We start from the raw sequence: 4,972 nt of genomic DNA, 5'->3' as shown, positions 1-4,972 counted from the left end.
GGTATATCCCTATTAGGTATGTTAGGGGGTATATCCCTATTAGGTATGGCGGGGGTATATCCCTATTAGGTATGTTAGGGGGTATATCCCTATTAGGTATGGCGGGGGTATATCCCTATTCATATCAAATAACCCTAACTCCAAATTTGCCTTGAAAGCATTTATTGTTCTAGAAGTCACCACATAATCATGTAATTCATTCCAATAGTTTCCAACATACTGGCTGAAAAAAATTCCGCCTCAGTTGCAATCTTGACCTATGCTTATAAAGCTTCAGAGCATTTTCTGTAAATGCTCTATAGTTTGATAATTGGTTGAACACCATACCAGCTGTTAGTGTTGGCGATTGCAATTTTGGGGATAATGCTCTATAGTTTGTTAATTGGTTGAATACCATACCTGCTGTTAGTGTTGGCGATTGCAATTTTGGGGATAATGCTGTAATGCCACGTCCCATGGGTGTACCAGGTGATTTTACCACTCTCTGAGATGGGGAAACATCTTTGGGTGGAAGTTCCTCTGGAGATCTTGGTGGTGAACGTCTTTTAGGTATAGCTCCTGGTGGAAGCTGCTGTCGCTGTGGCTGCTCTCCATGGACAAAACCTGCAACACCTCTACCAACCTGTACCTGAGGTGCAGTACCTGCAACACCTCTACCAACATGTACCTGAGGTGCAGTACCACTAGCCCTACCAAATGGAATAGCTCCTCTGCCAACATATTCCTGAAGAGAACATGATTTGGGTATAGAGCAAGTTTTGGTTATCATTTGTGTTACTATTACAAAACATTTAGCATAGAATTTCAGGAATAAAGAGTGACATGAATTTTTGGATACAGTATTGCACATTACAATAGCAAATCACTGCCCAGTACCTGTTGTGGTGGTGTAACCCTAGGTTGAGGTTGCTGAGCAGCTTCTTGTGGTTGTTGGCCTGGTTTTCTAGCCGGTTCCTTGATCAGTTCAAATAATGCCGCTCCTCGGCCACCACGTCCATAACCAGATTGTCCTCTTCCTGACATCTTTCACCCTCCAATCACTAGACTTATCTTCCCTTTCTTTCCCTCTGTAATAGAACACAGTAAGATATTATTCCCATATATTTTTTCTTTATTCAGCCCAGGAAAATTTGAAAGGAAAGTAAGTCACCTTGTCAAAATTGATAAATGAGTGACAATACCGTTTCTTTTGAATCACAAGTATATTTCATAAGAGCAAGGGCAACTATGAATGTTTAACTAATATTTCATGAATGAAAAATGTAAATACAGCGACACATAATGACTAGAATATAGATCCCTTTTTCTTTCAACATGGCTTGCATGTGGTACAACTTCAAGTCAAGTTATCCTAAAGTTGGAACCATCTCTTCATGAGTTCATTCCGAATCACTGTTTTACTTTCAACATACTTTAAAAACAGAAGACGACCGATAGTACACATTAATCCACAATTTGGATGATGAAGGTTGACAAAAAGTGAAATGCCTAAAGATGTTGGGAAAAGTTTACATGTCCATTCCAAAGATGATCGGTGGAATTTACCAACTGAACACCCCAACACACAATACAAGATGAACACCCCAACACGCAATACAAGAAAATACTATGACACTACATACAAAGAACCTAAAGCTACAGTAAATGAAATGGCCAGTAATCTTGCACTTCAAAGCATTGTGTGGTATGTAATGAGTCACATTACAATTTTTTACTAACTGCTTACTCTGCAACATTTTGACATCACGTTTCTACCTTCTATTATCTATATATGTATGTACCATCAAAGTATGTGAAAGTCAGCACAGACTACAATAATTGGATAAAATATAACACACTAGTCAAAAGCAAGTACCAACTAGCCTATGTCAAACACTCAAGAGTATTTTATGATGGTACTGCAGAAAACAAGTAATTATTGAAAATTGACTTGTCTATTAATGATTCCTATCTTAGAAAATCAACAAATCTTACATGAATTTTATGAAGATACCATAAAAACTTTAGTTTTGAGCAGTGTGAGTAATTCAGTGGTTGACTTGGTTACAGCAGGATGTATCCATGGTTACAGCATATGCACATAATGTAATGTTTACCCTTATTCAATATTCTTAAGATTTTGTCTAAATATTGATTTCTTACAGAAACCTGGTGGCTTCAATCAGGGAAGGTAGGTCAAACCATAGACCCCTATACAAAAACCACAAAATACGATTGGCTGCTAATGCTAGTATGGTTTAGAGATCTTTCTTTTACACATCTTTGTGCAAAGTTTGAAAGTATGAAAAGCATTTGTGGAAAGCTGAAGTCTATCAAAATGGCTAACAAATGTCTGAAGAAAAAAAAAATTGGATAAAAATTGCAAACACACACAAAGTGAAACCACTAGATACAAATGGGATGAGTGAAGCACACACATTCCCACAAATTGAAAATATTTGATTCTCAAAGTTAACATCTTTATTAGTGTAAATTGGACATTTGTCAATGACAATAATTCTCAAAAACGCTAGTACTTGACTCTTTATTTTTTTTTTACAAAAACTTGGGATTACCATTCACAACGTGAAGATGTGTTTGAGCAAGATATTCCATCCCACTGATTCCCAAGTTAGCTTCCTTGACTATGGACTATAGTCAAAATCCTCAAGTTTACGTACGAAAATACACAAGCTTTGAATCCAATGTTAATCCATGCGTCTATCCTCAAAATCCCCACACGATCTAGGCTAATCCCACGTAATCAATGTAATGCTAATGGGAGGGAATTGTTACAAAATCATAGCATGCAAGTTGCAACACTTTTTTGTATTCAAAAACCGCGGGCTCACTACAATCCAAATACTTGCCTTCAACTTGTACTTGAGATGAGAAGAGTCCACGTCAAACTGGCAACCAACTTGCTATTTTTTACGAAAACAATCCACATATATCATGATCCTCTATTCTGCTTCCGATCAAAACTTCCCTGCTGGTCGATCGTCCCTCAGATACAATTTACCGCTGCACGCCTTCCTTTCGTATCGTGCATCATCCCCCCTGAAATTTAAATGCTTTCAAAGCTGCCACGAAACGTTGCATCGATTGACACGGAATGGACCGGGAGGGCTCCACGGGCAAGGCCTTGATGAGTTTTACAGACCCACAGTATCATTTCTTATCTCAATTTACACACTGTGCCTTGTTTCACCACATGACAAACATTGATACAGTAAACACAAGCACATGCCCCGTCACTCACCGTCTTCGAGACAAAATACTGTACATATTTATGAGAAAGCCTGACCTTAAAACTTACCAGTTTGATCCTCTAGATGTTCACTATTAACGTATGTAAGAATTGGGTAGAACGATCGAAGAACACTTGTATTTTCGTACGTAAACTTGAAAACATTTCAAGTTCCTCAGTTCATGTGAAACCGCTTCATCTTCGGTAATATTCGGTAATCTTCGTGCAGATTATTTCAGCAGATCTTCCCATATATGGAGAATGGGTACAACTATTATCGAATGGGGGTAAACATTTGATATAACAACAACCCATACCCTGACTGCATGCTGGCTTTACTGTTACAGTGTACAGTTATGATCAGTAATCTAAACTTTCAAATTTCGAAAAAAACTGTGAAAGGCCAATAGACGAATTCAAGTTGTGACTAATTATTTCAAATAATAATATACTATTTGAAAATTGTGCAATTTCAAAATCTTAATTTCCAAATACCAACTTCCATATTTTGTCAAGCGAAGTAATTCCATGTATGACTTATCAAACTGTATATCTTAGAATAATAAATTATTACTTGAAATAATATTTTCGATAACTCTGGATAAAGAATATAAGACAATGACATTCATCTTATTGAGAAAAACTAAAAGAATCATAACCTGAAGTTATCTTGCCACCAGTAACACCTTAGGAATCTACTTTACCTTAGTCGTTATTTTATCGTGAGGTATATTTAGTTGAATAAAGCTGTGATTCCCTGTGAAGTACATTTTTGATGGCAATGTATAAATTCACCACTTTCTCTCCCTCACAAATAAATCACGAGCACTCCTTCCCCTCTTCTGTCCCACGTAGAAGTGTAGAAAGGCTCTGACTGACAGTATCACATGGATCCTTCAGCCCTACCTGAGCACGCAAGATAAAAAAAAAACAGAAAAACTTTAACTTTCGTATATGGGCTTTCGCATATGAATGTCACTAGAGGGCGTCATGCATCTAAAAATAATAACCACTCAGCACTTCTTCTTACAAAAGGACAAACACAAGGTCGCCAGGAGTAAATGGGTACTATAGTGCACAGATGCTAGCGAAGGTGATGCTTCTGCGACTGGTCGTGGAAAAATGTATGCTTATTATATCATTTTATATGGAAGGGGCTACAATGCGCCTAGGGAATGATCACCGAGGTCGAAGATTTTAATAGTGCCGAGCAAATTGGTTTTCGCACCCCCCCCCCCACTGGCGAAGGCCAAAGTCACAGTTACCCCAGCAGTATACCCCTCAAAACAGCATTTTCCAAAGTGTACCCTCCAAACCAATGTACATTTTGATACATCACTGTTCGGATCAAAAGGTTGTCACGTGATTGAATTGTTATTTTAGATAAAAGGCATATGAAACTAACTATAATTCATTCTTTCACCCACCCACCCACCCACCCATTCATTCATTCATTCATTCATTCATTCATTCATTCATTCATTCATTCATTCATTCATTCATTTATTCATTCATTCATACACACCATATAGAAACTTAGTGTTACACTACAGTGTAAATTATGGGCATACTAATAAAATACAGTCTTCTATACACGTGCATGTATTTACATGACGAGTTGGTAAGTTGCTTCCTTTGTACATGGAGTATGAGTAGAGGGGTTACAGGAAGATACCTCGCTCAGTTCAGTAGTAAATCTTAGAATTAACAGTTTATCCAAACGATACCAAATTGACAACTCTG

At 37.5% G+C, this 4,972-nt stretch overlaps 1 long non-coding RNA gene across 1 annotated transcript; it reads right to left on the bottom strand.

Moving 5' to 3' along the window:
• Nucleotides 1-545: 545 nt before the first annotated feature.
• Nucleotides 546-3,407, bottom strand: LOC144452377 (uncharacterized). Its single transcript, XR_013482350.1, has 4 exons — nucleotides 3,299-3,407; nucleotides 877-1,067; nucleotides 643-724; nucleotides 546-583 (listed from the first exon to the last, which is right to left on the bottom strand). It is a non-coding gene; the product is annotated as an uncharacterized LOC144452377 (long non-coding RNA).
• Nucleotides 3,408-4,972: the final 1,565 nt, after the last annotated feature.

The sequence above is a fragment of the Glandiceps talaboti genome, chromosome 22 (assembly GCF_964340395.1).
Source record: "Glandiceps talaboti chromosome 22, keGlaTala1.1, whole genome shotgun sequence".
Taxonomy (NCBI): Eukaryota; Metazoa; Hemichordata; class Enteropneusta; family Spengelidae; genus Glandiceps; species Glandiceps talaboti.
The sequence above is the reverse complement of the archived record's forward strand: the minus strand, read 5'-3'. Positions and strand labels throughout refer to the sequence as shown.